At 46.6% G+C, this 13,120-nt stretch overlaps 1 protein-coding gene across 4 annotated transcripts in view; it reads right to left on the reverse strand.

The window, feature by feature from the left end:
• LOC128422442 (zinc finger protein 665-like) overlaps positions 1 to 13,120 on the reverse strand; it is a 352,200-nt gene that overhangs the window by 249,316 nt on the left and 89,764 nt on the right. The gene's annotated exons all lie outside the window — the stretch shown is intronic.

A 13,120-nucleotide genomic window follows, 5' to 3' on the forward strand; every position in this document is an offset into this window, starting at 1 on the left:
GTTCAATTTGTTCGCTCATGCATTCCTCCCTCTTAGGGAAATAACTTATAATTTTACTTTGTCTCTTTCCGGGTCCCGGGGGGCTAAGTGGCGCATCTGGCAAGATACCCATCTCCTTACATATCTTTCTGGTGAGGACCATGTTGGGTAGTTGTCTTCCAATTAGAAAGCCAGTTGTCCCCAAGTGTTTCTACCTAATTTGCAGGACCGATGGATGAATGTGGGTGTATCTGCAGCTTTCTCCTGCTTAGCTCATCAGCAAGCACTGATTCTCAATATGTTTCTTTGGTGGAGCAGGAAAAGGGAGGAAGGGAGGAAGGTTTGAGAGCTCTTCCGTCAGCTCCCAGTGTCCTTTTGCTGATAAAAGCTGATAGAAGCTGGGGGTTAATTGATATAAGGTGAAGGATGGTAATTATTTTCCAAGCCGAGCCTCTTTATCAGCCTCCTTTGCTGAAGACGGTCTTACTCACACAGGCGGGACTCGGAGGGGACTTGCTTCAACCCTTTTATCGGTGTTTCCGATCACCCACCTTGAGTTTTTTTCCTTTCCAGTGACGGGGGATCCCTTCACGGCAGGCGAGTCAGGCCAGACCTCTTCCCTTCCCCACTCATTCGCTTCAGGGGATTACTCAGCTCCACAGCACCAAATGCACAGCGGGGGGTGCGGCAAGGCAGCAAGGCTGAAGCTCGAATCAGGTAGTAAAACAATAAAGCAATAAAAGCCCAGAGGGGTTTAAAAAACTACTTAAAACTGCTTGAAGTTTAATCTAAAACAATAAAACAATAAAAGCCCAGAGGGGGTTAAAGAAAAAACTACTTAAAACTACTTAAAACTTAATCTAAAAGCGGACAAAGTTAACTAGGCTACTACCTTCGTCGCCATCTTGGAGGCGTCAGAGTACACACCATAGAAGACATCAACAGACACACACAGGGGAGAAACCATTTAAATGTATCGAGTGTGGAAAGAGTTTCCGTTGTAATACAAGCCTTAGAAGACATCAACAGACTCATACAGGGGAGAAACCCTATGAATGTATGGAGTGTGGAAAGAGTTTCCGTTGTAATACAAGCCTTAGAAGACATCAACAGACTCACATTGATAAGAAACTATTTCAGTGTATGGAGTGTGGAAAGAGCTTTAGTGATAGTGGAAGCCTTAGAACACATCAACGGACTCACACAGGGGAGAAACCCTATGAATGTATGGAGTGTGGAAAGAGCTTCACTCAGAGTGCAAACCTTAGATCACATCAACGGACTCACACAGGGGAGAAACCATTTAAATGCATGGAGTGTGGAAAGGACTTCAGTCAGAGTGGAACACTTAAAAAACATCAACAGACTCACACAGGGGAGAAACCACATAAATGTATAGAGTGTGGAAAGAGTTTCCGTTCTAATACAAGCCTTAGATCACATCAACGGACTCACACAGGGGAGAAACCATTTAAATGTATCGAGTGTGGAAAGAGCTTCATTCAGAATGGAGACCTTAGAAGACATCAACGGACTCATACAGGAGAGAAACCATTTACATGTGTGGAGTGTGGAAAGAGCTTCAGTGATAGTGGAAACCTGAGAATACATCAACAGACTCACATAGGTAAGAAACTATTTAAATGTATGGAGTGCAGAAAGACCTTTGGTGATAATGGAAAGCTTAGAACACATCAACGGACACACAAAGGAGAAACCACTTCAATGTATGGAGTGTGAAAAGAGCTTTAGTAATAGTGGATGTCTTAGGAAACATCAACAGACTCACACACGGGAGAAGCCATTTTAATGTATGGAGTACAGTAAATACTTCACTCAGAGTGGAAATCTTAGAAAACATCAGCAGATACACAGGGGAGAAACCATTTAAAGGTATGGACTGTGGAAGGAGCTTCAGTCAGACTGGAACCCTTGATTTATGTCAACAAACTCTCACGAAAGACAAACTGTATAAATATCAGGAAAGTAGATAGAGGTTCACTCTTAGTGGAAGTTCAAAATCAACAGACTCACGGACAGGAAGATCTTTAAGAGTTGAAACCCTTCAAACCATCAACGAACTCAGAGGGGAGAAGCAGTTTAAATGAAAAGACTGCAAAAAGTGCTTTATTTATAATAGAGTGGTCAAGGAACATCCCAGGACTCTCACATGGGAGAACCCATTTAGATGTATGGAGTGTGGGACGTCTTCCTCTCAGAGTCCACTCTGAGCAATGAACTCAGAAGGAAATCATTCCTAAAAGCATGAGGTATATGTGAAGTTCTGGTGTTTATATGTAAAACTGTATACTAATGAAATAATGAAGGCAACATCTCACAATCAAGAGTATAATTTTAGATGAAAGTACCTTTGGTTTTTGCACCAAACTCTGTCACCCCCCCATGATCTCCAAGCACTGCTTCTTCACCAGAACTTCATTGCTGCCTCCTGCCTTGCACGTTCTGAAGAAACTTGAAATACTGAAATTGAATGGGAGATTTCCCCCCAAGCCTAATTTCAAGAGGAGGAAGGAGGGGCTGCAGGTACCAGGGAAGTCTCATGGGGGGCTCATCTTCACTCATGAACCCCATGGGGCAACCCCAGAGCTCCTCCTCATTCTGTTTTTTTTAAAAAATAAATATTTATTAAGGTTTTACAAAGCAAAAGATTCATCATTTCAAAATGTATCGTTTCCATACATAAAGCTCATATAGAAAACACATACAACAGAAAAACAAAGATATATAGCAAAAAGAAAAAGATAAATAAGAAAAAAGAAAGAAAGAAAAACCACTTTCTTAAATTTATGAAGTTCCATGCCCCTCTGTCTTGACCTCCTCACATCCCCCTTTTTTGTGTTCCTCTTTATTCCAATCAAATTCAGCAAATTCAAAACCTTATTTTAACCAGCTTAATTTTATATTCTTCTAGTTATTATGTCCCAATTTTTCATTATTTTAATCCATACCTCATCTTATATGCTATGACATAATAATGTTCTGTTCATAGCCCCCTGTCCTTTTTAACATTCTTCTTTTCATTCACATTTAACCAAATCACACAAACCTTGTTACCTTCACTTCCCACATCATATTAACACTCAACAATTTTACAGTATTTTTGTAAATAGTCTTTAAACTTTTTCCAATCCTGTTCAGTCAAATCTTCTCCCTGGTCACGGATTCTGCCAGTCATTTCAGCCATCTCCATGTAGTCGATCACTTGCGTCTGCCATTCCTCCACGGTGGGTAGATCTTGTGTCTTCCAATACTTGGCTAGAAGTATTCTTGCTGCTGTTGTTGCATACATAAAAAAAGTTCTATCTTTCTTTGGCACCCATTGGCCAACTATGCCCAAAAGAAAGGCCTCTGGTTTCTTAGGAAAGGTAAGTTTAAATACCTTCTTCAGTTCATTATATATCATTTCCCAGTAAGCCTTAACCCTTGGGCATGTCCACCAAAGGTGAAAGAATGTTCCCTCAGCTTCTTTACATTTCCAACACTTGTTGTCAGGCAGGTGATAAATTTTTGCAAGCTTAACTGGGGTCATGTACCACCTGTAAATCATTTTCATAATATTCTCCTTTAAGGCAATGCATGCCGTAAACTTCATGCCGGTGGTCCACAACTGCTCCCAGTCAGCAAACATAATGTTATGACCTATATCCTGCGCCCATTTAATCATTGCTGATTTAACCGTTTCATCCTGCGTATTCCATTTCAACAGCAAGTTATACATCTTTGACAAAATCTTAGTTTTTGGTTCTAACAGTTCTGTTTCCAATTTTGATTTCTCCACCTGGAAGCCAATTTTTTTGTCCAAATTGTAGGCCTCTCTTATTTGATAATAATGAAGCCAATCTCGCACTTTGTCTTTTAATTTCTCAAAACTCTGCAGTTTCAATCTGTCACCTTCTTGTTCCAAAATTTCCCAATATTTTGGCCATTTGGCCTCCATATTGAGCTTTTTCTGAGACTTAGCTTCCATAGGTGACAACCACCTTGGGGTTTTGCTTTCCAGCAAGTCTTTATATCTTGTCCAGACATTAAACAGAGATTTCCTGACAATATGGTTTTTAAATGCCTTATGAGCTTTAACCTTGTCGTACCACAGATATGCATGCCACCCAAACACATTATTGAAACCTTCTAAATCCAAAATGTCCGTGTTCTCAAGAAGCAGCCAGTCTTTTAACCAGCAGAATGCTGCTGATTCATAGTACAATTTAAGGTCTGGCAGGGCAAATCCACCTCTTTCTTTTACATCAGTTAAAATTTTAAACTTTATTCTGGGTTTCTTGCCCTGCCAGACAAATCTAGAAATATCTCTCTGCCACTTCTTGAAACAATCCATCTTGTCCAAAATTTGCAAAGATTGAAACAAAAATAACATTTTTGGCAAAACATTCATCTTTATAGCTGCTATTCAACCCAACAAGGAAAGCTTCAAATTAGACCAAATTTCTAAGTCTTTTTTAACTTCTGACCAACATTTCTCATAATTATCTTTAAATAAGTTCAAATTTTTCACAGTCATATTTAACCCTAGGTATTTCACTTTCTTAACCACAATTAAACCTGTTTCATTCTGAAACCTGTCCTTTTCCATTGGAGTTAGATTCTTCTCTAATACTTTAGTTTTTAACTTGTTTAATCTAAATCCTGCCACTTGACCAAATTCTTTAATCAATTCCAAAGCTCTTTTCATACTAGATTCCGGCTCCTGTAGAATCAAAACCAAATCATCTGCAAAGGCTTTCAATTTATATTGTTTGGCTCCGACCTGTATTCCTTTAATATACCGGTCCCCTCTAATCATGTTCAGCAGCACCTCCAGGACCGAGATAAATAATAATGGAGAGATAGGGCAACCCTGACGTGTTCCTTTTTCTATCATAAAATCTTCAGTCACCACATTGTTTACAATCAATTTAGCTTTTTGTTCTGAATAGATTGTTCCTATACCATTTTCAAACCCCTGTCCCACTCCCATCCCTTTCAAATTTATCTTCATAAAACTCCAAGAGATATTATCAAAGGCTTTCTCGGCATCAATAAAAACTAACACAGCTTTCGTATTGATATTTGTTTGCAACAACTCCAAAATGTCAATTATGTTCCTTGTGTTGTCAGATAAGTGTCTGCCTGGAAGAAAGCCTGCCTGGTCCTTGTGTATTACTTCCGCTAACACTTTTTTAAGCCTATTAGCTAAAATATCTGCAAAAAATTTGTAATCCACATTCAGAAGGGAGATGGGACGGTAGTTCTTTAGTTGTGTCTTTTCAGCTTCTGTCTTGGGTATCAATGTGATGAATGCTTCTTTCCACGATTCAGGCGCCTTTTTCCCTTCCAAAATCTCATTGCACACCTCCTTTAATGGTTGAATTAAAAAGTCTTTCAAAGTCCTGTAATATTTGGAGGTTAGTCCGTCCGGTCCTGGAGATTTGCCCAATTGCATGTTCTGAATGGCATTCTGGGGTTTGAGGAAGATAGTATTTTTCCATAGTCCCAGAATTTTTGATTCAGTCATGTACTCAGGAGTTTTCCCACCAGAGGACCACAGTGCTGTGGCTGCTGCTGTTGTCATGGACTGGCTGGTGAGGGGGGGGGAGGCACCAGTTGGGGGACCCACAAGGGCAGAAGGCTCAGAGCCCAGGAACGGGTGGGGGGATGAGCCGAAAGAGGGAGAAAGGGGAGCAGACCGGAAGGGGAGATTTTGCAAGCTGAGGAGGAAACAGGGTTTGGTGAGCTGGAAGAGTCTGTGGCAGAGAGCAGTTCAGACTCAGAGGGAGGAGAGGAGGGGGCCAGGAGACCCAGAGGAGGCCATCAGCTGAAGCATCCATAGAGATTCCCCCTCCTGCTGCGACCAGCTCCCCTCTCCCCTGGTCTAGAGCACACAGGGAAATCCAGTTCAGACCCCATGAGCCTGTACATGATATTAACAGGTGTTTGGTTTTTTGTCCCAACATGCATCCCTTTAATCTTATTGATAATGAACTGTATTTTCTGCCCATTCACCCCGTTTGGAGAAGTCCCTTTGGAGCTCCTTGCAATCTCTCTTTCTTTGAACAACCCTGGACAATTTGCTGCCATCAGCAAACTTTGCCCCCTCCCTGCTCCCTCCGAAGTCTAGATCATTTATGAACAAGTTGAAAAGCCACAGGTCCCAATACTGATCTTGAGGGGACTCCGCTTTCTGCTCCTCTCCATTCAGAGAACTGTCCTTTTACTCTCTTGGTGTTTCAGAAGGAGGGCTGCCTTCCTGGTGGTGGGATGGCGATGAGCAGAAAGAGGGAGAAAGGGGAGCAGAATGGGAGGGGAGATGTTGCAAGCTGAGGAGGAAACAGGGTTTGATGAGCGGGAAGAGTCTGGGGCAGAGAGCAGTTCGGGCTCAGAGGGAGGAGAGGAGGGGGCCAGGAGACCCAGAGGAGGCCGGCTGCTGAAGCTACCAGGGAGACCCCCCCCCTCCTGCTGCGACCAGCACATGTCTTTGCGTCTGGCGGTTAGAACTCTTAGAATGTGGGGATCCCATTTTTCAACCAAAGCAAAAACCCGCCAGCCTTTTCCCAGGTCTTTCCTGACCTGACAGTCGTTCGTCTTCTCTACGAAGGACGCTACAAAGTCCTTCTCCCTCCCTTTACTTACCATGAGGTCCCAGCAACCTTTTCTGCCTCTTACACGCAATGGAAAAGAGTTCCTTTCCATTGGACGCCTGGCAGCCCAGTGCCAAATCCGGCTGCTCCAGAGAGAACGGAAAGGAGCTGTAAACGCCCTTGCGCTCTGACGCGCACCAGTCACTTCCTCCCGGATCTTGGTGCTGCCGGTGCAGCTGCATTTACGAGAAAAAGAGAAATTGGAAACCGAGCCCAAGTCTCTTGCTATCCAAAGTGGCCATTGGACCAGCCTTGGGGCGTCTTCCTTGGGGAAAAGGAAAAGTTTCAGATCTCAGGTTCCCCGACAGGGAATGAGAGCTTTGATTGGCGTTCTCCCCTTGCAGTTAATTGCCCCTCTAATTGCAGAACCCCAATTCTCCCGTTCTCCCCTCCCCCTCCTCGCTACCTCTTGCCAGGAAGACTGGGAGTGAAGACCGTAAGCAAAAGAGACAGCCAAGGATGAGAATCTGGGTTGCTGGGTGTTTCAGAGAAATAACAGAGGCCAACCAGAGACTATTGAGAAGCAAAGCAGCTAGTAAGCCTCATCTTTATTGATCTGTTGCAACAGGGTGCTCCTCTGAGGAGGACCCCAAACCAAGGCGTGCCTGCCCTTATATAGACATTTTAAATTCCCTGCCCTGGAGCTCCATAGTTGCCATAGTTTGCTGTGTTCAACACAGTCAAAGGCTTTTGTATAGTCAATGAAGCAGAAGTAAATGTTTTCTAGCTTTCTCCATAATCCAGCGCATGTTTGCAATTTGGTTCCTCTGCCCCTTCGAAATCCAGCTTGCACTTCTGGGAGTTCTCGGTCCACATACTGCTTAAGCCTGCCTTGTAGCATTTTAAGCATAACCTTGCTACCGTGTGAAATGAGTGCAATTGTGCGGTAGGTGGAGCATTCTTTGGCACTGCCCTTCTTTGGGATTGGGATTCATGTGTGGCAGGAACCCCCCCCCCCAATTATTCAGTTTGTACAAACCCGACACACACACACAACACACGCAACACTTCTGTTATAAATTCATAGAAAATCAGCCGTACATCGGATCTTAATATACTGTAAATGAATGGGAGATTTCCCGCCAAGCCTAATTTCAAGAGGTGGAATGAGGAGCTGCAGGTACCAGGGAAATCTCCGGGGGGGGGCATCTTCACTCATGAACCCCTGGGGCAACCCCAGAGCTCCTGCTCATTCTGGGGTTTGAGGAAGATAGTATTTTTCCATAGTCCCAGAAGTTTTGCTTCAATCATGCTTCTCAGGAGTTTTCCTACCAGAGGACCACAGTGCTGTGGCTGCTGTTGTTGTCATGGACTGGCTGGTGAGGGGGGGGGAGGCACCAGCTGGGGGACCCACAAGGGCAGAAGGCTCAGATCCTGGGGACTGGTGGTTGGATGAGCTGAAATAGGGAGAAAAGGGAGCAGACCGGAAGGGGAGATGTTGCAAGCTGAGGAGGAAACAGGGTTTGGTGAGCGGGAAGAGTCTGGGGCAGAGAGCATTTCAGGCTCAGAGGGAGGAGAGGAGGGGGCCAGGAGACCCAGAGGAGGCCGGCTGCTGAAGCTTCCAGGGAGACCCCCCCCCTGCTGCGACCAGCACATGGATTCATGTAATGAATCCTCCCCAGAATGATTTTCTTATTCCAAACAATGCCCATTTTAGGAGAAATGAATTGTTTTAAGGAATGGAAAAGGGAAATATCTACATTTATATGGAGTGGAAAGAAACGGAGAACTAAACACCCGTTATTAACAGATAAAAAGGAGAGAGGAGGTTTTGCATTGCCAGATTTGCAATTCTATCATGCGGAGGCAGGATTGGTTCGAATAAAAGACCTTACATTTTTTATTACAGGATTCATCCAGCCCAGCCTTTTGCATGATGAATTCTGCATTTACGTTAAATAAGCAAGGAGACAATATACCGTCCTCCTTCTTGTTCCACATAAAGATTTCTCAGGAGACAGATGAGGTGATCAGGCACTCCCATTTCTTTAAGAACTCGCCATAGTTTGCTGTGCCCAACACAGTCAAAGGATGTTCTGTAGTCTCCATAATCCAGCGCATGTTTGCAATTTGGTCTCTAGTACCTCTGAGCCTTCGAAATCCAGCTTGCACTTCTGGGAGTTCTCGGTCCACATACCGCTTAAGTATTCTTTGGCACTGCCCTTCTTTGGGATTGGGATTCATATGTGGCAGGAAACCCCCCCCCCCTCAATCACTCAGTTTGTACGAACACAACACACACACACTCACACTCACACACAACCTGTTGGTTTCTATTTCCCTGTTCTATTTCCAGCAACTGCAGTCACAAGACAATTGTGTACAGAGTTACTGTTGGGTTCCCACGTGAATGGGAGACTGGATGTGACGTACACTGGTTTCCTGTTTTTCACTGTTCTCTCGGTTTCTTTGTGTCGAGAGAGTTGCTTCTCTGCTCTCACAGAAGCAGGTTGCATGTTTGTATGCTCTCAGCATAGCTTGTAAATAAAGTCAGCATGTGGCACATTACCTGCTTATCCTTCTGCTGTGTGACGACGCTCTGCTTGGGCTCAAGATAAGACGAGCCTGTATCAGCTTCAGATGGGCCGAAGCTGGTCAAAATCTCACACGACATACGCAATGCTTCTGTTATAAATTCATAGAAAATCAGCCGTACATCGGATCTGCACCGTTCCACTTTTATTTTGCACCATGAGCGAAGGACTATCAAAGGGGGGAGACTTGGCACAAGGCAGCCAACCTGTCCCCAGCGTACCCTACCCAGTTGGCATGCCAACCTTGATGGTCCTGGACAGAAGATCATTCCACTCACAAAGGACCTGCATATGGAAGTGGATTCAGTACGGACTGAAACACAGGACAGTGACCAGCCCTTCCCTCCGGGGGCAGAAAACAGTGAACTCCCCTTTGTCCTCAGGAATGTAATCATGGGGGAGGGGAAAGAAGGAACCGGACAGGTGAGAAGACCCTCAGGTTACCACCACAACTCCTCCTCCTTCAGAGAAGTCACACTTCTCTGAGGTCTCTCAGCCCCACTCACCTCACAGAGTGTTTGTTGGGGGGGAGGAAGGGAAAGGAGAATGTTAGCCGCTTTGAGACTCCTGAAGGGGAGTGATAAAGCGGGATACCAAATTCAAACTCTTCTTCTTCTCCCTGAGCCCCTCCTCTTTGTGATGTGTCAATGATGTGGTCATGATGTAGTCCTGGGGGTGTAGCATGGGGGATTAGCAGCTAATAAAAGTTGAGGTCTTCTTTTGTTCGGAGCTTCCATCTTGTTCCACCTGGTGGCAGGTGGGAGTCCTGTGGCGACAGTCTTCAATCAAGACCTACTGGCTGCTCTTTTGCTCTGCTCTTCCTGGCTGGTCTCCTTGTTTCTTGTCCAAGGGATCCCTCAGATTTTGGAATCCGCTTCTGGCTCCAATTGTATCGGCTGCTTTTCTGAGCCTCTTGGCTGTTGTGCATGGACGGGGCCTGTGTCCACGGTCATTGTCCTGGCCTTAGTCAGAGGTTGGGGTGGGGAGTTGGGATTTGGGGGGAGTCGTTTAGCTGCCCCCCCCCCGTTCCTGCTTTGAACAGCACCAAGACCTAAAACACGGAGGGATCTAAGCTCGTGAGGTGGGGGAGGGGAGGGTGTTGCAATGCAAACCTTGTAGGAGGGACGGGACCCACTTTGCAGCTGGATCTCCGGGATCAGCCCCTCCCCCGCTCTCCTGATCCCAGAAGGAAGAGGGGAGGGGGGAACCTTCTCCTCCCCCCTCAATTCTTTCCCTCCCCTCCCGGCACCTCCTCCTCTCACCCCGCCCCCACAAGCCCAGATCCCGCCCCCAAACATCCCACCCCTTCCTCCTCCTCCTCCTCCAATCCGGCTTCTGCTCCGGGAATGGGGGGGGAGCCCCCCTCCCAACCTCCCTTCTTCTCCCGCAAGTGGAGCTTCCACTCCGGATTGCTGCTCCGCCCCACAGCTCTAGGGGGGCGCTTTCGGAAAGGGGAGGGAGGAGGCAGAGGACCCCCCCCCGTGGATGTTGCAGGAAAGGAGAATCGGGAGCGAGGACAAAGAGGTAAATGGGTCACGGGGGGGGGGAAGGGGGAGAAAAGGACCCAGAGACCCCTCCAGCTCCCCCAAGCGCCTTCCGTGGGGCCTGGATCCTGCACGCGTGCTGCCAAGGGGCGGAGATGCGGCGCCCACCCACGAGGACTCCCTGGCCCCGTTTCCCCCGCGCAGGCATCCCTGGGGCGCGGAGAGAAGCCAGGATAGAGACCCCCCTGTCCCCCCTTGCTCGTCTTGGGGGGCAAAAGGGGCGGAGAGATGGGTCGCGCCTGGCGAGGGGTGAGCCAAGGGGGCGTCTGGGTGCAGGGGAGACTCCGGGAGAGACGAAGGGGACCAAGGGGGGGAGAGAGCATCCCTGGGGCAAAGAAGCACAGCATGGGGGGGAGATAGGAGGACCAGTCTTTGGAGAAAAGTCTCCATCGTGGCTTCCTTGGGAAATCTCGGGGTGGGCGCCTTGGCTTCTCCCTCCCGCCCAGGAATCGACCCCCCCCCTTCAAGGCGACCAGGGAGGGATCCCTGGAAAGTGGGGGGTCCAGTCCCCCCACCCCTTCCTGCAAGCTCCATCCTCTTCCCACCCCATGAGCCCCCATAAGCCCCTGCCCAGTCCAGCCATTGGTCCCCTGGAGAGGAGAGGAAATCCCGAGAGGAAGAGGGGAGGGGGGAGGCCTTCTCAGAAGCGGCTCTTGGTTTCCGCAATCCCACCCAGGAAGCAGCCAGAAACCTTTTCCTCTCCCTCAGGCTTCCATCTTTATTGTCTTTTCCACTGTGTATGAGGATAATGTACACCTGTCATCAGAAACAGGGGTGCAGAGTCCATGGAATGGCTCTCAGGATCGATACAGAAGTTGCACCTCAAAAGCATTTCTGTTCCTCTTACTCTTTGTAGGCAATGTCAGAGTGACTGACAAGCTGAGATACAATCCATCATCATCCGATGACAGTGACTGCCTGAATCTTCCCAGTCAAAGGACCCATTTTCAGGATAGACAGTGCCTGTGGCTGGAGGCTCTACACACCGGGTGTGCCTGTGCGGTCCCAAGACTGCCAGTATTAGCACAGGTGAGGTGTGTGACCTCCCCAAATTTACAGACTGTATGTGAATGAGAGTTTGTGGGTGGGATTATAGTTTACGGCAACCCTGTGATTTTCTCCACCCATAACATTTCGTGAGCTGATATTGCAGTACAAATTCCAAATTAACAGCAAAAAATCACATGATAAAAATAATAGTGCAGTGGTACCTCGGGTTAAGAACTGAATTCTTTCTGGAGGTCCATTCTTAACCTGAAACTGTTCTTAACCTGTGGTACCACTTTAGCTAATGGGGCCTCCTGCTGCCACCATGCGATTTCTGTTCTCATCCTGAAACAAAGTTCTTAACAAAAGGTACTATTTCTGGGTTAGCAGAGTCTGTAACCTGAAGTGTCTGTAACACAAGGTACCACTGTAGAAGTTCTAGTATTAGTATCTTCCCCCAGCCACTCTGGGCAGCTTACAGTACATAAAGGTAAAGGGACCCCTGACCATTAGGTCCAGTCGTGGCCGACTCTGGGGTTACGGCGCTCATCTCGCTTTATTGCCCAAGGGAGGCAGCGTACAGCTTCCGGGTCATGTGACCAGCATGACTAAGCTGCTTCTGGCGAACCAGAGCAGCTCACGGAAAGGCCGTTTACCTTCCCGACAGTACAGTACATATACAAGACAGTAAAACATCCAACATTAAAAACCTCCTGATACAGCTGTCTTCTAAATGTCAGATAGTTGCCTGTTTCCTTGCCCTCTGAAGGGAGGGCATTCCATGGGGCAGGAGGCCCTCTGCCTGGTTCCCTGGAACTTCACTTCTAACAGCAAGGGAACCAGCAGAAGACCCTCGGAGGCGGACCTCCCTGTCCGGACTGAGCGATGGGGGTGAAGATGCTCCTTGAGGTCCACAGGGCCGAGGCTGTTGAGGGCTTGAAGTTGCAGATCTTGCTCCTCCATAATGATCGATGTATAGTTAGCAGAGTAGGAGAAAACACTCAGAGGCAGCAAAAAAATAATTCAGTTGAGAAATTTATTACTGAAGACAGATAAGCATAACAGGATCCAAAAAATATCAAAAATGTAACTCACAGTAAAACCCTGACTTAGCAAACCAAAACAGCACTCAAGTAAGAAACACACAAGCAGAGTAGATTAATATCAGAATATGAAGTGGGAGCAGGCGCATTTCAATACTGCAATTTATATATAATTCAATGTCAGAAATCATGCTTTGTTATTAAAGATGATTGAGCATTATGAAAGGTTCCTGATGCATTACTACCATTTGACATCATACCATTTTCATTTCCTAAAAATTGGGAACACGGGGAGGACATGGGAGAACGTAGCAGATGTTGAAATAAGAGAAGGTGCTAATGGCGGTTTTTTCCCCCTGTGTTCTCTTTCCTGAAACCCA

This window comes from Podarcis raffonei, chromosome 10, assembly GCF_027172205.1.
Source record: "Podarcis raffonei isolate rPodRaf1 chromosome 10, rPodRaf1.pri, whole genome shotgun sequence".
In the NCBI taxonomy this organism is placed as follows: Eukaryota; Metazoa; Chordata; class Lepidosauria; order Squamata; family Lacertidae; genus Podarcis; species Podarcis raffonei.